Source organism: Pinus tabuliformis, chromosome 8 (genome assembly GCF_031772625.1).
Source record: "Pinus tabuliformis cultivar Carrire ecotype Pingquan chromosome 8, CPIR1, whole genome shotgun sequence".
NCBI classification, from domain to species: domain Eukaryota; kingdom Viridiplantae; phylum Streptophyta; class Pinopsida; order Pinales; family Pinaceae; genus Pinus; species Pinus tabuliformis.
The window spans coordinates 1656420803-1656443077 of record NC_142294.1 but is presented as its reverse complement, the minus strand read 5'-3'; the positions used below and the strand labels follow the sequence as shown (position 1 = coordinate 1656443077).

Below are 22275 nucleotides of genomic sequence, written 5' to 3'. Positions count from 1 at the left end.
GCTCCAGATGAGTCGTCATGCATCACTCTACCTCTGGAATGAAGTCACTCTGCCTTCCGAACAATCTTTCGGCCTCCAACAACTGAATCGACCTCCTTTTTAGCACCTTCAAACTGGGTTCCGGCTCACTCACACTGGCTATGCGGCCCTCTTTGCAGAAATATTCAGCCTCCTCTCTCCGGCTAAACTGGCACTAGACAGAAACTAGAAAATTCTTCGAACCTCTTTGTTTCTACTCCCTCAATCACTGATGCTCCTCCACTGGCTCGAATTCTTCCCTTACTGAATCACTATGCATTGAGAAATCCAAACTGCCAGGATAATTTGCTCTCTCACTTATGTCTCTCCTCATCCCATCGATCTACTCATATGATCTCTCGTTGGAGCTTCAACGACCATGATTAGATCCTCATCAACGACTAAGATCATCTTATACTCTATCCATGTGAGTCTCTAGAGTATTCTCGATCATCCTCAATTAATTCCCATTAATTAATCAATTTTCCTAAGTTAGACTTCGGCAATTTTTAATTATTGATCATTTAATTTAATTGAGGCATTTCGTAAGCTTATCTCATGAAACCTTTTCTGGGTTTTAGAGAAGTCGTGTTCCTTAGCCTCTTAGACACAAATTGAGACTAGAACTCCTGTCTGATACTACAACAACTAACACTCTCTCTTAGCCAGGGAGGTGTTTTCTCTACTAATACTACTCTCTTGCATCTCGACAGTCCTGCGTTGTTGATGTCTTACTGACCTTTTTCACTTCTCCAAGTTGACCAATCTCCCTATCACTATGAAGAGAATATTGTCCATCATGCTACTGCACAAACTCTAATCTACTCATATTGTTGTTGTTATTGCTCTGCTACTATCTCTACATTGTTGCTGCAACTATTGCAATAATGAGTCTGATCTCTCCATAGGGCTACTCCCTTTGAAACTAGACTCCCTCTGAATTTCAATCTCCCTATGGGAAATCCCTCTACCCCCTCCTGGCAACTCGCACTGTCCTCCTACACTAGAAACTGGACTACGTAGCTCTACGCTGGGAATCTTCTGCCTGGAATTACACCTGCATAATGCAACTCAGCAATTCGCACTACTTGTGTCATTGCAACTAGCTCTGCAACTGTCTCGTGCTGAATTGACTGCAACTAGCTCTGCTAACATTGCACTGTATCTGCAATGTTGTTATCATTGCAATTGTGCATTGATCATGTTAGATCATGCTTCCATAGATCTACCACCTTTGAAGGTATTCTCCACTATACCCATTTGTTCTCTGAAATAGATGAACTTGGCTCTTCGTAGAGCCTTTGTGAGTATATTGCCATCTATTGTTCCATGAAAACATATTGTAGTTGAATCAATCCACGTTGCACACAATCTCTGATGAAGTGATACCCCTGCGTCTATATGTTTCGACCTGTCATGAAACACTGGATTCTCAAAGAGCTTGATGCAACTCTGGCTGTCGCAATAGATATTGGTCGCCTCGATCTTCTAACTGAACAAACTCACTAGCAGCTTCTGAAGCCATATAGCTTCACATGTGGCCATGCTAGCTACCATGTACTATGCTTCGACAGAGCTTAGAGCCACGAATTTCTACTTCCTATTGCACCAATATACAACTCCTAATCCAACGCTAAAGCAAAACCCTGATGTGCTCTTCTGAACCATTGAACTTCCTGCCCAATCTGCATCTATGAAACCACATAACCTGACACCATCACCTAAAATATACCTCAACCCATACTCAATTGTGTCGCACAAACACCTCAGTATGTGCCTCATTGTTGTCTAATGCACTCTCTTAGGTCCCGCGATAAACTGACTGAGAGTGTTGACTACGAAGCAAATATCTGGTCTAGTGTTTACTGAATACATAAGGGAACCAATGAGTTGTCTATACAAGGTTGGGTCAACGTCCTCGCCCTATAATGCATCAATCTTCCTCCAGTTAGTAATCATAGGCATGGACATAAGCCTACAGTCCTACATGCTAAATCTTTTTAGAATCTCTGCAGTATATCTCCCTTGACCAAGGATGATCTCCTCATCCCTCCGCCATACTTCCAAGCCTAGGAAGTAATGCATCAGTCCCAAATCCTTTGTGTCAAACTCTGCTGCCAGGTTCCTCTTGCAATTCTTTGAGCCCTGAAGAGCAATCAAGAAGAGATCATCCACATATAAAACTAGGATGAGTGGCCCACCCTCTACCATCATATAGTAAAAGTTAAGATCCACATCACTCTTGATGAATCCCATCTACTACAAGTAGTTGTCAATCCGACCATACCGTGCCTAAGAGCGTGCTTGAGCCCGTATCGTGCTCTCTTTAATCTGCACACATGTGCCCCTCTAATGTGTCTCTAAGCCCTCGGGTTGTTCGATGTATACCTCATCCTCTATCACCCCATTCAAGAATGTTGATTTGACATCCATCTAGTGAATCTGCCATCGCATTTGTGTTGTTAGAGATATCACTGATCAGATGGAGGTGTATCCAACAAATAGGGCGAAGGCCTCCTCATAGTTTATGTCTTCCTTCTGCGCATACCCCTTTGCCACAAACCTAGCCTTGTACTTCTCCACGTTGTCGTTCGCAGCGTACTTGATCTTATAGATCCACCAAGAGCCCACATATAACTTATCCACAGGTCTAGGTATTACCTCCCAAACATCATTTGTCACAATAGAGCTATACTCTTCTACCATGACATCCACCCACACTCGATGTTGTGCAGCCTCTTGATAGCTAGAAGGTTCATCAACTTGTGCCACCAATGCTTGGTATCTATCTATCTTTTTGCGTTCTCTCCTATTCGTCCTAAGAGCTCCTATGAACTCCTCTGCATCCCTCAACGTCTGACGAACTTCTCTACTGGTTCGACCACTAATGGTGGGAGGATCGACCAACTCCTCATCTTGCCTCTACTACTCTGTTTGTTGTGAACTCATTGAATCTCCTATACCAAAGGTTATGTAAGTACTGGTAATTGTACCAAATCCTTGTGGTTACCCTAGTTGTTGTCCCTGTGGCTGCATCTGTGGCGGCCCCCGCTGCTGGACTAATGGAGCTTTTGTTGGCTCACTCTGATCACTAGCTGGCAACTCGCAAGATTTCTAGAAGGCTTTGTCCTCCATGAACTACGTCCTTTCTCAATCTTCCTACTACTCAGAAGATATATACTATATGGTTTTAAGGTTTCGTTATACCCAACAAAGAACCCCTTCTCTGCAGCTTGATCCAATTTAGTACATTTTTCATCTAGCATATGACAGTAGACTATACTACCAAAGATCCTTAAGTAACTCACTTTTGGCTTCTTCCCTAAGAAGACTTCTTCTAGTGTTATCTTTCCCAACGCCCTGTGAGGAACCCTATTCTAGATATACGTTGTTGTGTTGCATGCCTCTGCCCATAAAAACTTGGGCAAATCCTGGTCATACAACATTGCTTTTGTTGCCCCAACTATAGACCCGTTCTTCCACTCTACTATTTCATTTTGTTATGGATTATATGGAGTTGTCCATTCCCTCCTAATGCTTTAATTCGCACAAAAACTCGTGAAGTCATTGTTTGTGTACTCTCCTCCATTATCTAAACGAAGCACCTTGATCTTCTTTCCTATCACATTTTCTACTAGAGCTTTAAACTCTTGAAAGCAACTGAAGACCTCATCCTTAGTCTTCGAGAAGCAGACCCAAATTTTCCTGGAATAATCATCGATGAAGGTGACGAAATATTCGTACCCTCCAAGAGATCTAGTGGACATTGGGCCACAAATATCTGAGTGTATAATTGGTAACACACCATCTGATCTATTGTCACTTCTTGGGAATGTTATCTTAGCATATTTCCCAAGTACGCACCCCCTGCACACGTCATCATGTTCCGTGCCTAATTCTAGAACACTTGTCACTATCTCCCTAAGCATCTTAAGTACTCCATGGTGTAGATGTCCCATTCTCCTATGCCATAATTCATTCAGGTCTCTCCCATTGTTACTGCTATCATTGTTGTTGCTAACTAGTGCCATTGGAGAGTCGAACTGCAACCTATACAATCTATTGCTTCGCACCCTAATTTGTCTCACCTTCTTTCAGTGTGGTGTTTGACAAACACCTTCTTCCTTACAAAGTAAACATCGTATCCCTTATCTTGTAACTGAGATACCGAAATTAGGTTCATAACAAGCCCTGGCAGATGCAATATGTTTGTAAGACTGGTGCTTGCTCCTGACTCCCTCTGAATATCAATCCTCTCCAAACTAGAGTACATTTAGTTTTGTTTGCCATTGTTATTCAGAATTCCATCTCCTCCCCATGGTAACTAGAGAAATACTCTTTGACCCTTGTCATATGAGCCGACACTCTACTGCCTATATAGTAGATACCTTGTCAAGTTGAACTAGAGAGGCAAGCAATCTGAGCGAATTCATCTTCCAATCTGGAAGACAAATCGATAGCCTCCTAATGTTGAATCTCTAAAGAAACCTGGAAATAATTTCGTGTGCTTTTATCTTCCTACCCTGCGCAAATCTACAACTGCAGCACTTTGATACAAATCACTTTGCCTAGATCTAATAAATTTGCTCTACAAAATCACTGATTTCCCTACCAAAATTACTATCTGGAAATACCACTAGTTACAATCACAGATCTAGAGCAAAATTGAGCTTTGCCTCTACCTGAATCTGGAAATCGATTTCCTGCTCCTCTGTTAATCAAACCGTTGGCTAGGCCTGGGCATATCTGAATAGAGTGCTTCAAATCTCCCTCTAAAACTGCACAATCTCTTCTTCTTGCCTTTGAGCTTCAAATCTGATCAAACACGCTATGATCCCATGTGAAAATTCCTTGATTGTAATTACTGGAAATTTATCCCCCAACTGTTTTGCAGTTTACTTGTTATTATGGAAAATATCGATAAACTCACAGTTGCAATCATCACCAAAAAAATAAAATATGCTACGGAAAATAAAATGGTACTAAGAAATTCATACACACAATTAACATAGTTATTTCGAACTAACGTCCCTGGGAAAAAAACCCGAAGAGAAAACCGGGTCAGCAGATGAGGGTTTATTTTTATTATGCAACAGTAAAAATCTAAGTACAATAATCTGGATGCCCAACTGGCAATCCTCTGGAAAATATACTGGCTAAATAATTTGGATACATTTTCTCCCTTCTACAACAATTCGGCCTCCCTCTAGCCTACTCAAACTTTTACTGGCAACTCTGCCAGAATTTGCACTGCCTAGCCTGGCCGACGTTTCCATTTTGGGGGGTGACGTTTCTAAATGTACTTGTTTTTGAAACTTTGAAACGTTCCAACGTTGACTGCAACATATGTCACAAGTCACCAAGACAAATTAAACACTATAATACTAACTTCGCCCTTAATATTGCCTCGACTTGAGGACACATACAAAAAGAAGGTATCACAAGACAACCTTTGAGACCACAACTTGGTTAGTAAAGGTTTTGACAAATAACCATTCATATATATGACCAAGTAAATACTAAATAGACATCCCAACACCTTTATACTTTTAAGTTAACTTGTTTAGAGGGAAACTATCTTCAAAAAGTATGCTTCCTTGCGGTATTTAAGACCTAAGTTTCACTTTCTCATCAAAGGAAATATGAATCATTAATAGCTACATATTTACAGTGAATGTTAGAATTTCTAAGTCTGACACGTTAGAAACCCTTCATGCACTTTACTAATTTATTCCTACCTACTTGCTCTGTTAATTAACAAGTTATTTACCATGTAAATACTGGAAATAAATACAAGTACATGCTCAACACATTACAGATCATCAACTGAAGGAAATAGAAACAAGCACACAAGTGACACCGTTGTTTTTGGACCAATGTCCCCGGAAAAACCCAATGCGGGAAAAATCGGTGCAACTATCTGAGGGTTTTATTATTATGCAGTTTCTGAATATAATCTGGTTGCCAAAACTGGCTCACCCAACAGAGAATAATCTCGCTAGTAGTACCTCTCAGTCGGAGACAGATGTTCTGACTGAAACCTCGGATAATCACTCTAGCAGCTTCACAGCTCCAATCTGCCCCACGAAACCCCAACATCAGCCTCTAGGGACTACGTCAGCCCTCTGGCCCTCTGCGTCACCCACGCTGGCTCTCTAAGGCACTGCGCAGCTCCTGGCTGCCTCTGCATGGGCCCTAGCTAGCTTTGCGTGGTCTCTAGTTGGCTTTGTGTCCCTCTCTCGGCTTCTACGTTGATCCTCCCGGTACTATCTCTCTGCCTCTCTGCTTCTGTATTCACTGCCCCTCGCTGCTGATCACTGATTCTATCTCTTTTAGCAAACTCCGCTCTAGAGAATAGAATGACTAATCACTCTAGTGTGTTCTCCAAGTGACCCTCTAGCCTCCTCTTATACTTTTCTTGTTGACAAATCAACGACGGAGATTAAGTCCCTAATGAACGGCTAAGATTAGATCTGGCTTGATCCATGTCTTTTGGACCATTCTAACACAGTTTTATATTAATTCACATTAATATTTTAATTTCCCTAAGTTTAGACTTAGGGACTCCATTAAAAATATTAATTATTTTAATATCTCTCTGACTATTTAGAAGCTGCCCAAACCCTTTCTGGGTATTGGAGATCTCATGTGCCCTAACCTCTCCACCAAATTTCGTGGCTAGAGCACATCCGATGCTACCCCAAATCAACAGTGAAATGTTATTTTCATAGTTTGATCATCTGATATAAATGTGACAAGGAAGTAAACATCCAAAAAAATTGATTGTACGCATCACGTATGAGAACAAATTCCAAGCTACAAACAAACATGTACTTCCACATTCTACATCTTAGACATGTTACAAGAGTAAGTCCAAAAGTAGTTTCAAATGTGCCATCAAGACTCTATGATATGAATACATAATCAGGATAAAAGGAATAAAAACCATTACACTTCCTCCACAGAAAATGCATAGAAACATAAGATGTCATTAACAATGTAAACAATTAAAAAAGTTAGATATTATCAAAATTAAAGCAAACCTGTGCGTGACTGATCTATTTCCAATTATATATGAAAAAAATTGAAGCAGAACAGGATGAAAGGAACAAGGCTAATCTTACAGGTTATAGGGGTGGGCCAAGAGGATCAAGAACATTGTTGTGAGAGTAATCCTCTCCTTAGAATGATGGCATCCACATGTCATGCCAAAGTTACGGTCACCTGTCTTCTGTATAACTGACATTCTGGTTGACCAGGTCTTTGAGGGACCGTACTTTCCTTCGGGGTACTGCTTGACAGCAGATGCTAGTGGAAATGGGGAAAAAGGTCCCTGAATTCCAGTAGCCATCACATCTGTTTGGGATGTGGGCCCATAGACTAAAACAGCTCCCATTGCTTGTTGCTAACCACCTAGAGAGGCAAAATTAACCCACCTGCCCTTTGCTGCAAATAAAATAATTTATGGCTAAAAAAAGGGAATGGTCCACAAATTGATATCCTCACTGAAGACATAGCCATGACAGCTTTGAAATCAAGCTGATTGCTACAAAGGTCAAAACCGACGAACCACGAGAAAATAGTTGTCTCAGCTACTACAATTTGGATAGCAGAGAGAAATTCCAGTATTTAGAATGTGTGATAAAAGCATGCCACTGTCACAAATATTTGCCATGCCAATCATTGCTGCCCATTGTATACTAGAAGAAGAATAGGTACTCAATAGATCTAGAGTCTGGGCATTCAATGAATGCAACAATATTTCACAAAGCCTCGAGTGTCAAAAACGCAACAACAAGATGTATGCCAGAGCAAGCTGCAAAGTGGGAAACAAACTTCAGTTCAAGAAATAAAAGCAGGTTGTGCAACTTTTAGGTAAGTACATCCTACTATTGAAAGTCACAAGGTACACTCTATCAATGTCATTGACAAGCCACTAACCACTTTACCAAACCAATTCCAGATTATTAATGCGAACAATATTATTGAAATTTACCTAGGGCGACTCATCAATCGCAAGTTACAGCACACTAGCTGCTAAGCTCAATCCATTTAGATTGATCACCTGGTGCATTTTAACAGATATGCAGCCAACTAAACACTAAACCAAATGTGTTTTTAGATTAGATACCTGGTGTCCTCTTAGGGAAGTTCTGTTCATATCCCACCATCAAGCTCAGCCACCAAACCAATTTCAAATAGCTTGCCTAATGTATTATACCAAAATCGCCCCTGTACTTCATCAATTGCAATTCATTCGCTGCTACTGAATCTTGCCAAGTTCATTTCAGCCATATCTTAACACAGGCTGTTGCTTGCTGCTGAATATGTCATTGTGTCATGTCAAACCTTTTTTAGAATCTCATGCAATAAACTATTGGCCTTTTAGGGCGTGCCTTCTTTGCATAGTCCATCCACGAGGATGGTATATGCATCCATATCAGGGAGATAACTGCTATCTTTTTTCTGCTTAAATAACTTTATTGCCTCCATAATATCACCCATTTTGCAAAGTCCATCCATCAATGTGCTGTAAGTAACATCATCAAGGCTCAGACATCACTCTGAAATCTTGTAGAAGATCTGTTAAGCTTTGTCTATGCAATGATATTTACTGAGTCCATCTATCAATGTATTATAGCTAAGTCAGGCCAGCACCCTTTGTCCGATATCTCTTGAGGGATCTCCCTGGCCTTGTCCAGATTACCCACCTTACAAAACCCATTTTTATGTTCATCATATGAATTTCGTTAGGCCTTCCTTGCAGAAACTGTCAATAAGTGCACTGTATGTGACAACATCAAGATATTTGTTTTTTGTTAGGCATTTCATACAACATCTTCTTTGCATCTTCCAACTTGCCTTCCTTACAAAAACCATCAATAAGTGTATTGTATGTCACAACATTGAAGCATATGTTTTTGTTGGGCATTTCAAAGAAGAGCTTCCTAGCCTCGTCCAACTTTCTTTCTTTCAAAAGACCGTTAATAAGCACACTGTATGTGATAACGTTTGGGCATATGTTTTTGTTAGGCATTTCACAGAAGAGCTCTTTCGCCTCATCTAACTTGCCTTCCTTGCAGAAACCATCAATAAGTGCATTGTAGGTGATAACATCAGGGGATATGTTATTGTTGGACATTTCATCGAAGAGTTTCCTAGCTGCCTCCAATTCCCCTTCTTTACAGAAACCATCAATAAGAGTATTGTATGTGAATACATCAGCACTGTTTTTGCTCAGCATTTCATAGAACAGCTTCGTAGCCTCGTCCAACTTGCCTTCCTTACAGAAACCATCAATAAGCACATTGTATGTGACAATATTAGGGCATATGTTTCTGTTAGGCATTTCATAGAACAGCTTCCTAGCCTCGTCCAATTTCCCCTCCTTAGAAAGGCCATCAATAAGTGCACTGTATGTGACAACATTCGGGCATACATTTTTGTTGGACATTTCAAAGAAGAGATTTCTAGCCTCCTCCAATTTGCCAACCTTACATAAACCATCAATAAGCACAGTGTATATGACAGCATCAGGATATATATTTTTGTTGGAAATTTCGTGGAAGAGCTCCATACTCTCGTCCAACTTGCCTTCTTTGCAAAGACCATCAATCAGTGCAGTAAATGCAATAGTATCAGGGCTATGCCCTTGTTTTAACATCTGATACAGTAGTTTCTTGGCCTCTTGGAGCTTGCCTTCTTTGCATAGACGATCCACAAGGATGGTAAATGTGATTATGTTAGGCTCATGGCCCATTTGCAGCATAACAGCTAACAACCCGAATGCCTCGCGCGTTTTTATCATCTTGCAGAGCCCATCTATTATCGTATTATACATTAAAAGATCAGGAACCTGCCGCTTGCCCATCATTTGCTTGAAAATTTTGAGAGCATCCTCCATCCTGCCCACCCTGCAAAGCCCTTTGATGAGAGTATTGAAGGATATAACATCTGGAATATACCCGTGTGCTTCTATTTCTTCAAACACTTTGAATGCATAATCCATCCTACCTGTTTGACAGTGACAATTGATCACAATGTTCAAAGTTATAAGATCTGGAACAATGTCTACTGCAATCATAATTCTATAAACAGACAATGCTAATCCATGTCTCTTCTGCCGGACTAGGCCACTTAACAAAAGATTGCAGGTGCTGAGAGTAGGGATAGATTTGGATTTAGCTAGAAATAGATGCTTGAAGGTGTCCACTGCCTCTTGAAGCCGGTTGGTCTGGCAGAATGTTTTAATGCGCATATCTGCAGTGGCGTTCAAAGTATGAAAGAAGCATTGACGAATAGTTTTTCTCCTCGCAGTCGCCGGCATTACCATTATGTTGGGCAATCGGAGTAATAATGAGATAAAAATAGTTCGCTGTAAAACCCGCTCCTTGAAACCCTACAACCTAATGTCTCGACCTTTCCCACCACTCTGAATAACGCCTTTGTTTTTAATTAAAATATACTAACACTGCAGCGATGATTACAATAATTAGTCAGACAGTTAAAAGCAAGCCTGAAGCACAAATCTCTTTCATCTAGATTGGCATGTGCGTTGAGATTTCTTGGTCGTTTTCTTGAACATGCTCATAAAATTAACCCGGTAACTGATAAAATTTGTATTAACGTGGTAGCTGATGAAGATTTGGAGTAGACAGTATCGAAAGGTCACTTTAATGGTATGGCGAAGGTCGGTGAACTTAAATAAGTGGAAATCTATGAAAGAAATTTTTTTTTTTTTTTTCTTCAAAGTTATTTCCATGACGATTAGGTTTTCCAAAATACCTTTCTTAGTTAAATGATTTATGTAACTTTCATTTTTTAAGTTGGAAATTAAGGCTATAAGAGGATGGGTTTAGAAATCCATTTTCTTAGAGGAGTATTGTAGGATGAGTGTTTGTTGGAAGCCTTATATATATAAGAAGAAGTTAGATTATGAGCCAGTCTTATTTTTGTATTAATCATGTTTTGAAGTTGGGTGTGTAGTAATTACCTATTTTTGTAATAAATTTAAAAATTTTATGAAATACTAAAAATGGATTAAATTTCAACCAAAAATGAAAAAATAATTAGTTTATTTGGTGAAACAATGTCATTGAGCAAATGTTTAGTATTTCCACATAAGAGGGATGTCATTAATACGAAACAAATGAATGTTGAGAAAGAGGTCCTCTCCCCTCCCATTTTGGGGAGACAAGAAGTTTAGCGGGGAGACATGGGGTTTAGAGGAGTGATCAAAAGGCACACGAAGCCAATTAAAATGAAGGGTTATATTCATACCATGATGAAGCAATTGGGGACGGACGAGAGCGATGGCCAGGGTTTCTGAAACTGCTTTCTGCAAGCAATTGGGGGACGGACGAGAGCGATGGCCAGGGTTTCTGAAACTGCTTTCTGCACCGTCGCCGCTAGAATACAGGAAGGTAGCTCGATGACCCCACAGAACGAAGTAGTCTAACAAGGCGGAGGAATTGCCTGGTTTCCGTCACCGCTTGGAAAAACGTCCGGCTCCGGCCACCGGCAATTCCTCCGCCATCAGCCACCTTTCGCAAGCTCCGCCACCGTTCTACCCATCACCGTGGACTCTGACAGAATGCAAGCTCCGCCACCGTTCTACCCATCACCGTGGAACATTAATTCGTCTGACAGAATTCTGAGCGCGGGTATGGCAATTCGAATTTACCCCAAACCAATTCCCATTTCGCTCATTTGCATTCGAATTTTCTCAGAGAAGAAAACTTGCTCAACCATCCTCAAGGCCAGGCGTTCATTTTGGGCTACATGAGTACAGGCTTCTAGAGTGAGTTTCTGACAGTCCATAATACTGCAAAGCGTATCATGTTCAACTTTTGTAAGGGAAAGATGTGCCATCAGTGATCACCTCACAACATTTGAAGGACGCAAATCTCTGTTTGTACATGAAGTGAAGCTAAACTATTAGCCAATGGCATGGCAAGGAATTTCATACCATTACTGGCACAAGGATGGAGATATTACAAAAAACACAGACTTTGCTATAGCCGTAATATCCTGCATTGTCTCCATTATCAGAGTAACTTGTTATTTACGACTGTTGCTTTTACTCTGGGCAATGAAGTCACGCCACCGTCAATGACAAATGCCAATGAAAGATAACTCGGCAAAAATGGATTTTGTGAAGCGAGCAGAGATATTAAAACATTCTGTGAGCAAGGAAAATTGAACGAGGCAATGGGTTTTTTACATGTTATGGATCAACAGGGAATTAAGCTAGACCTCGCTGTTTATAATTCTCTATTGCAGACGTGTATTGACATGAAAGCAGTAGCAGAGGGCAGGCTAGTTCATGAATATATGATCAAAGATGGGTTTAAACCAGATACAAATTTGAAAACCAAACTTATTATCTTGTATGCTAAATGTGGTAGTCTTGTTTATGCACGCCAAGTGTTTGACGAAATGTTTGAAAGAAACGTGGTCACATGGACTGCCATGATTGCAGGATATGCTCAACATGGGTATGCTGAAGAAGCCCTATTGTTGTTTTCCAATATGCTAAGGGTTGGAATTAAGGCTAATCAGTATACTTTTGCAAGTGTTCTGCGGGCTTGTGCGTGATCATGGGCTCTGGAACAGGGAAAACAGATACACAGTAGCATCCTTAAGACAAGATTTCGGTCGTATTTATTTGTGGAAAGTGCTCTTGTTGATATGCACTCGAAATGCGGAAGTATAGAGTATGCACGCCGAGTGTTTGAAAAAATGTTTCAACGGGACGTGGTTTCATGGAATGTAATGGTTGCAGGTTATGTTGTGCAACGGGATGCTGACAAAGCCTGGAGACTTTTTTGTCTAATGCAGCAGGCAGGAATGAAGCCTGATCAATTTACTTTCGGCAGCATACTACGAGCGTGTAGCAGCTCAGCAGCCTTGGAAAAGGGTAGCCAGGTTCATGCTTGCGTTATCAGGATGGGTTTTCAATCATATTCTGTTGTGGGAGGGGCACTTGTTGATATGTATGCCAAGTGTGGCACTATGGACGATGCACGTGTTATATTTGAATTGATGTCCCCAAAAGATGTGATCGCTTGCACGGCTATGATTACTGGTTATGCTCAACAACACAGTCATGATGAAGAGGCATTATCAATCTATTATGAAACGTGGCATGCTGGTATAAAACCAGACCATGTTATGTTTTCTAGTGTTCTCAGTGCATGTGATGGCCTTGCAGCCCTGGAGCAGGGCAGGAAAATCCATGCTCACATTTTTAAAGTTGAATCTGAGTCGTATATTGTTTTGGGGAACGCTCTTGTTGATATGTTGCAAAATCCGGGAGGATAGAAGATGCACGGCATCTCTTTGACACAATGCATGAAAGAAATGTGGTTTCATGGACTACCATGATTACAGGATATGGCAAGCATGGTCATGGAAAGGTGGGCATAAAGCCTAACGATGTTACCTTTTTGGCTGTTCTGTCTGCCTGCGGCCATGCAGGCTTAGTGGATGAAGCATGGCAATATTTTAATTCCATGATTCAAGATCACCATATTACTCCGAGAGCAGAGCACTATGTCTGTTTGGTTGACCTTCTTGGACGAGCTGGGAGCCTAGATGATGCACATAAATTAATCAAAGAGAAAATGCCTTTTGAGCCCAATGCTTCAATTTGGGGTGCCTTGCTTGGTGCCTGCAGAATCCATGGCAATGTTGAGCTAGGCAAATTAGCAGTTGAACACCTGTTTGAGCTAGGCCCCCAAACTCTGGTAATTATGTGATGTTAGCCAGCATCTATGCGGCATCTGGCAGGTGGGCAGATGAAGTAAAGGTTAGAAAAATGATGAGGACAGAGGAATAAAGAAAGAAACTGGCTGCAGTTGGATTGGAATCAAGAAGAGTGTATATACTTTTGTCGCGGGGGATAGATCACACCCTCAATCTGAGGGGATTTATGCAATGATAGATAACTTGACTAGTCAGATGAAGGAAATAGGGTATGTACCAGACAAACTTTGTGCTGCGGATAGATCACACCCTCAATCTGAGGGGATTTATACAATGATAGATAACTTGACTAGTCAGATCAAGGAAATAGGGTATGTACCAGACACAAACTTTGTGCTGCATAACATAGAGGAAGAGTTGAAGGAATATATTCTTTGCCATCACAGTGAAAAGCTGGCCATTGCTTTCGGGCTTATTAGCACACCCCAAGGGACACCTGTACGAGTTGTAAAAAACCTTCGTGTCTGTGGTGACTGTCACACTGCCACCAAATTCATCTCCAAGATTGTTCAGAGGGAAATTGTAGTTAGGGTCAGGCGTTCGAACTTGGCTAACTGCTGAATTAGCTTCAGAATGTGAGGAACATCTTCTTTGTTTCTATTGTCCTTCACTGTGCCAAGTGAGGTAGTCAAACATTTAAAAAATTAAACCAAATAAAAAACTTTAAAACAGTAAGTGCATATGATGAATTTTGAACCACCTTCCATACAGGAACACAAACTAAGCATATAAATGAAAGAGTATTGTTGAAGCAAACCAAGTTCACCATGCTAAGATATTCAAAATTCAAGTATTAACAAGATGTGTAGAAATTGAAAACTGCTATTTAACATGACAGAAAAGGCTTAGAAAATTTTCCTCGTTTTTTGCAAGAGGTTTTTAACCCAGGTATGATACATAAAAGCTTGCCATAAATGTTCCAAGTTACATGTAAGAAGTGAACATTCTTGTATATCAACTGAAAGTAGAGGCAATCCAAAGAGTAATTATAGATAAACCAACCTGTATAACCTTTCTGTAGATTTTATCTTATTCGTGCAATCCAATCAGAAGAATAAGAATCAAATTTAGATTGAACAAAGTTATCATTATTTCATTAACAATCTAACAGAGAAATGAAGCAGCGATAATACAGAATCCTCATTTGTTTATAATATTTCCAAAAGATTATATCTACCTTGGAATTTATCGCATTTCTAAGTGATCTACATATTTCTATTAACAAGTTTAATGTAAAAGGGAATAAACTAGTAACTTTCGAAACAATCACAGGAATAATGATTTTGAAAAACAGAAGAAAACACATTTTTTATCATTCCTTGGTAGCAAATGTGTACAACTTCCACCATTTTTATGCTCCATATATCCTCATTATGTTTACATTCTTGACAAAACCTTTAATTTGCATTCACTGTGCTGTGTGATTGGCTTCTGTCTAGTCTATATAGCACCAATTAAATTTGGCTTATTTGCATTCTACAAAATTAGGCCTGCAGCATCTATTCATAGAGCAATCATTTTTAACTAGGCAAGAGTTCAAAGCTTCTAAACCTGACAGCATATGTAAAGAAGAGACTTATAAAATACTACATCATTCAAGCAATGAATTATGAACTGGAGAATAGCTAAAGGCCAATAAATCGTCCAACTAGCAGCATCCATATCAATTTAAAGACTGGATACAACATGGACAGAGAATTTTGAGCTGGTACGAGCTTTTTTGCATTAACCCTGAGAAGATTTCCCTTACCACCAACACCTGCCATGCACAGAGTTTGAATATATTTTTCAAATTAAATTTATAGTTCAAACATATCAAATTTGATTCCCTCAAGTTACAGACTTCTCATCAAGGGAAAAAACAACAATTTGAAAAACAATTTAAATTTTATAGAGACTAATTCAAATTGCAGTTCAGAATACTCTCTCTTTCCATCTTCAGTAGAAGTTTGACACCGAGATACCCAAAATGTTACCCACTATACATTGACAATCACTAGACCAAACAAGTTTTGTAAAAATTACAGAAGCAAAATTGATTCTGCTCCTTAACCTTGCATTGATTGCCAATCCCACTACCTTAGATCAACTTGCCACTTTGCCAACAAAGTTAAGTGGGCAGTTAATGGTAAATCAACAAGGGATGCAATCGTTTGTTGCATAGGGATGGATTCATGGAGTCTTACCCAGATAAGTGGCAGGCTGACAGCATACCTTAACAATCATTAAAGCACACAACTTTTGCAAGAATCACACATCAGCTAAATTGATTCTGTTCCATCAGCTTGTGTCTGCTGCCAATCCCACTACCTCATATCAACTTCCCATCAAAGTTCAATTGGGTACTAAATGGTAAATCAACAACAGATAGGAGCCATTTGTTGCATAGGGACAGAATCATGGATTGTAATTGAACATAATTGTTTGCTCTTGACTAAAATTACAAGTTTCAAAACCATTGGTCATAATAGAACACACAGTATGCACAATATCCTATGTTCCACCAAGTTTCCAGGGCAGCAGAGTGCGTGAGTGGAGAAACACACATGGGGGACATGTGGGAAACCCCAAATTTTAGGGAAATTCATGGGGGACAGGGGGGCATCGGGGCCCCTAACATAGGGATCCCCATATGATAAAATCTCAACAACAGCAATTCAACCCATGAAAATTCATCAATGTACAATCGAGTGGAAATGCTACAATCCAAAATCTGGAAAATTGTTAAGTCCACTGAAATATGAATGGGATATGAAATTTTACTTTCTCCATATGAAGTCCAATGAGATTGGCACCTCTCAAACATCTTGAAATAATTAATATTACCATTAATTACCAAGGTCACAAACTCCTCAAAACTCAATCCCCTATCTTTGTTCTGTCTTATCAGGTCAGGAATCATTTCCCATGTGTTTCCCCTTATCTTTTTTCTGTGGATGGGGGGGTGTAGCTGGGCAAAAGCATCCCCCACACTTGGGAATCATTTCCCTGAGCTTCCCCAAAAGTGGGACATACAGCCCCTGAAGTATGGGAAACACACTAGGGGGCACATCCCCATGGAACACTGACAATATCTAAACCAAACCCACTAACTAATGAATTTAATTAATATCTTCGTCCATCAATCCATTCAAAATTGGATTTTAAAATATAATGCCAAGTTGAATTGTCATCAGCCCCAGCAAATACCAGCCTTTACCATCTTTGTTTGTCATATATCACTTGCCAGTCATTTGACATGTGGGATGATCCTTGAATACTGGGTGTCTACCACTAGTTGCTCTCTTCTATCAATAATGAAATGTAAAACTATGCAAATTGCTGAATTGCAGAGCATCCTCACATAATTGATACGCATACTAGACATGGCCACAAAACTCCTTCCATAGTTCCCCCCTTTAATCACACCCTCAATCTCCTAGTCATTATACAGGTGTGTTGCACAATAATTGTCCTAATCAAATTCAAGCCCAAATACCTATTTCATACTACTCTATGCAATCACTTCAACTCTAATTTATGCCATAGGTGTTCCCAACTGTAACAGTAAAATGATTGAAGTTACTTGCCATCAAAAGCTCACCACACAGGATTTATTGTTTTTCAACATCAATCATGATGCAAGGAGTACCTGAACGGTGGATGGTGATATACCCTCAGGGACTTCATGTACAAAGAGCATGTAAACAAGCTCCTATGATCCACCGATGCAATTAACTGCAATTAGCTTCTTGCAGGAGATAAGTCAAAGGCAACACTATGATAAACAAAGCCCCGGCATTCACACATATAGTTATGGAAATTGTCAAATAGTTTGATTGGTATATGTGAAAGTCACAGTAAATATGGCATGAACATTTTATGTCTACTCCATATACCCATCTTTCCTGCCTTTAAAAAGAAATATAATTTGATGCAATTGTTTTCCCAATCTAAAACAAACTGAATATAATAGAATTCCAGATATTCCCGTGAACAATAGAAGAAAACAAAAAGTTGATTTAGGATTGATAACAAGAACCATATAGCAAAGACAATAGCAAGAATGACAACAAATGAGCTTCCTTCTCGTACCAAATGAGCTTACGTTGAGATCATTTTTACTGAGCATTAGTAATTCTCAAAAGATGAACTTGAATCCTTTTAATGGCAGAAATGTGTAGTGGCCAGTGGATATGCTAAAAAAGGGGTTCTCTTCTCTGCAAAAATTCTCCAATAAAAGAAATAATTGAAATCTTACGGTAATGCTTGCTTACCAAGTTCAAGTTGTGTAGAACTGGAATCATGGGGTAGTTTGATTGGTATATGTGAAAGTCACAGTAAATATAGCATGAACATTTTATGTCTACTCCATATACCCATCTTTCCTGCCTTCAAAAAGAAATATAATTTGATGCAATTGTTTTCCCAATCTAAAACAAACTGAATATAATAGAATTCCATATATTCCCATGAACAATAGAAGAAAACAAAAAGTTGGTTTAGGATTGATAACAAGAACCTTAAAGCAAAGAAAATAGCAAGAATGACAACAAATGAGCTTCCTTCTCATACTAAATGAGCTTATGCTGAGATCATTTTTACTGAGCATTAGTAATCCTCAAAAGATGAGCTTGAATCCTTTTAATGGCAGAAATGTGTAGTGGCCAGTGGATATGCTAAAAAAGGGGTTCTCTTCTCTGCAACAATTCTCCAATAAAAGAAATAATTGAAATCTTACGGTAATGCCTGCTTACCAAGTTCAAGCTGTGTAGAACTGGAATCATGGGGTAGTTTGATTGGTATATGTGAAAGTCACAGTAAATATAGCATGAACATTTTATGTCTACTCCATATACCCATCTTTCCTGCCTTTAAAAAGAAATATAATTTGATGCAATTGTTTTCCCAATCTAAACCAAACTGAATATAATAGAATTCCAGATATTCCCATGAACAATAGAAGAAAACAAAAAGTTGATTTAGGATTGATAACAAGAACCATAAAGCAAAGACAATAGCAAGAATGACAACAAATGAGCTTCCTTCTCGTACCAAATGAGCTTATGCTGAGATCATTTTTACTGAGCATTAGTAATCCTCAAAAGATGAGCTTGAATCCTTTTAATGGTAGAAATGTGTAGTGGCTAGTGGATATGCTAAAAAAGGGGTTCTCTTATGGCAGAATATAAAAAAAGATGAAAAAAGCTCATTAAATATACCTTCTGTGGAATTCTAGAACCTAAAACTCTGTTTCAAATAATTGAACCCCATCGATATTTTTAAATGCTGTCAAATTTTATAAATTTTGTTAAGGGAAATGAGCAAGGACAAAAATTCTTGGAACATTTATAAAGTGTAATGTAACATGGGATTTTGTAGCTCCTAGAAAATGCCTAAACCATTTCAACTATCAGGGGTAGGTGGGTATAGGAATACTATCATTACTATATGCATCGCAGAGCCATTTGATCAACAACGGAAATATGGTGAGGGGAGCAGATTTCAAAGAATGAATTAGTGTTTTCATTGGCATGTTCAAGGAACATAGATGGAATAGAGTGGACACTTGCAAGGATCTTCCTTATTAGCTTAAGTTGGTTAATTAATAATTTAAAAGGGTTACCATTGGAATGATAAGTACAGTGATTGCAACGGATTTGCTTCACTGACATAAAAAGGAAGATACCAAAAATGGAGTGGAGTTGAACATCAAAAGTTTGGAATATAACAAATTGCTAGCAAGAAATTCACTGCAATGGATTTCATTATATTCAATTTATTACAAAATGCTAGAACTGTTTCCTCAAGACTGTGGAAACTGCCACAGTATTGAATAATACTTCCCTCGTGCTTCTAGAGCATCATTTCATGTAATGATGCTTATACAAAAGGTAAATTAATCTATCACAGCTTTATCACTTGTTGTACAATTGGAAGTTGGAAAACCATGGACTAGATAAAATACAAATCTTCAACCATGACCATCACTTCCCTAATGCATTTTACAACAAAAAATATTTGTATAGATAAACATTGTGTTCTTGGAAAAAGACCACATTGTGTGCTTGGATGAGAATTGCATGCTTGGAAAAAGACCACATTATGTGCTTGGCTGAGAATTTATGTCTTCCACATTGAGGTTCAATGCATGGACAATCCTAGTTGGAAGCAGAACTGTAGAACAACTTGAAAAAAAAGAGCATCCACGTTAAAATTTTGAAAACTAATCAACACCATCATTATCCTAGCAGACCATAAACTATATGTGACCAGGAACATCAACACGCATATATACACGAGCACACAAGATCAAAATAAACACTTTCACCGAACACACAACTAAAAGATAACAACCAACGTTGATTTGGGCAATAGGACAGTTAACACTTTATCACAAGCATAAAAGGACAGAACATCGTTCAGTGAACATCAACAAATCATGAAGAGGGCATGTTCAAAATAACATAACAATCTACTACGCTATCATATACTATTTCATGAAGGCAAAATCAACTTGATGAAGTCATGAAAATCCAACGAGATCTCTGACTAGAGGCAAGGAATCAAAAATCCAACAACAAAAAACGCAATGATAAGGTTCAAACCTCATTGGCCTTTGACCATGACAATGTCCAGGTTGTTTATGGGATTAAAATATTTAAAAAATAAAATAAAAATAAATACATAAGGGTAACAAGAAGCATGAAAAAACAGGGTAATGAGAATAACCTTGTTTCACCTAAAATATTGGAAAACTTAGAAGCAAGAAAGCCTTGATTGTCACCAACAAAGCTAGGATGAAAATAAATTCAACAATAGGTCTATGAATAAATCAATTCCATGGAACAAGAGGCACATAATGAAAAGGTACAAGATTATTCTCATATTCCTGAACATTATTTTGAGTAGTGTGACTTTCCTTTAGACATTCCTATGGAAAAGGATATCATCAAAGCATCAAAATAAGAGGTAACAGAACTGGAAGTTTTAGAGAGACATATCAAAAGAGAGAATGAAATGCTCAAAGAGAAAAACCACAAGATTCTGAAAAGGATGTATCACTGGTAGCATAAAAATTCCAAACTCAAGAAATATAGGAGGGAACTACACTTAAAGATCAAAATTATGAACGAAAATATACTAGTGAGGAAGCCTAGATGGTTTGTTGCCTTGAAAAATAAGGGCACCCAAAACAACATGGACATTGTCATCTAACCATCTGAAACCATACTCTAAATCAGGAAGTATACAAAAAAATTTGCAATTTTGTCAAATTGCATGAGGACATGCACTAAATTAAGTATGGGGAATGATGGGCCCCAAATTAGTAACATTTTGTCATTTTTCTACATTAGTCTGATCTCTTTTACCTTGTAGAAACCCTCATAATAATCTTTCCTACATCATTTTGTCATATTCCACATGAATTTTTCCATATGACTAAAGAAGGTTCTACAAAGGTAATAATTCTGTTATTCTACGTTTTATATGTTTTTCTTTGTTCCCCAAAACAATATACGACTCAGATTCAACTTTAAAAATGTGAGCATGGATTTGTCTGCCCTGCTCCAGGGCTGCAAGGCCAGCACATGCACGGAGAACGCTAGAAAACATAACATGGTCTGGTTTAATACCAGCACGCCACGTTTCATAATAGATTGATAATGCCTCTTCATCATGACCGTGTTGTTGAGCATAACTAGTAATCATCACCGTGCAAGCGATCACATCTTTTGGGGACATCAATTCAAATATAACGCGTGCATTGTCCATGTTGCCACACTTGGCATACATATCAACAAGTGCCCCTCCCACAACAGAATATGATTGAAAACCCATCCTAATAACGCAAGCATGAACCTGACTACCCTTTTCCAAGACTGCTAGGCTGCTACACGCTCGTAGTATGCTGCCGAAAGTAAATTGATCAGGCTTCATTCCTGCCTGTTGCATTAGAGAGAAGAGTCTCCAGGCTTTGTCAGCATCCCCTTGCACAACATAACCTGCAACCATTGCATTCCATGAAACCACGTCTCGTTGAAACATTTTGTCAAACACTCGGTGTGCATCCTCTATACTTCCGCATTTCGAGTGCATGCCTGCAGAACACTTGCAAAAGTATACTGATTAGTCTTAATTCCAACCCTTAGCATATTGGAAAACAAAAATAGGGCTTCTTCAGCATACCCATGTTGAGCATATCCTGCAATCATGGCAGTCCATGTGACCACGTTTCTTTCAAACATTTCGTCAAACACTTGGCGTGCATAAACAAGACTGCCACATTTAGCATACAAGATAATAAGTTTGGTTTTCAAATTTATATCTGGTTTAAACCCATCTTTGATCATATATTCATGAACTAGCCTGCCCTCGACTACTGCTTTCATGTCAATACACGTCTGCAATAGAGAATTATAAACAGCGAGGTCTAGCTTAATTCCCTGTTGATCCATGACATGTAAAAAACCCATTGCCTCATTCAATTTTCCTTGCTCACAGAATGTT

The 22275-nt window shown here is 39.0% G+C and overlaps 2 pseudogenes; both read left to right on the top strand.

The window, feature by feature from the left end:
- Nucleotides 1-12708: 12708 nt before the first annotated feature.
- Nucleotides 12709-13341, top strand: LOC149242543 (putative pentatricopeptide repeat-containing protein At3g13770, mitochondrial pseudogene; annotated as a pseudogene).
- Nucleotides 13342-13956: 615 nt separating this feature from the next.
- On the top strand, nucleotides 13957-14346 carry LOC149242542 (pentatricopeptide repeat-containing protein OGR1, mitochondrial pseudogene; annotated as a pseudogene).
- Nucleotides 14347-22275: the final 7929 nt, after the last annotated feature.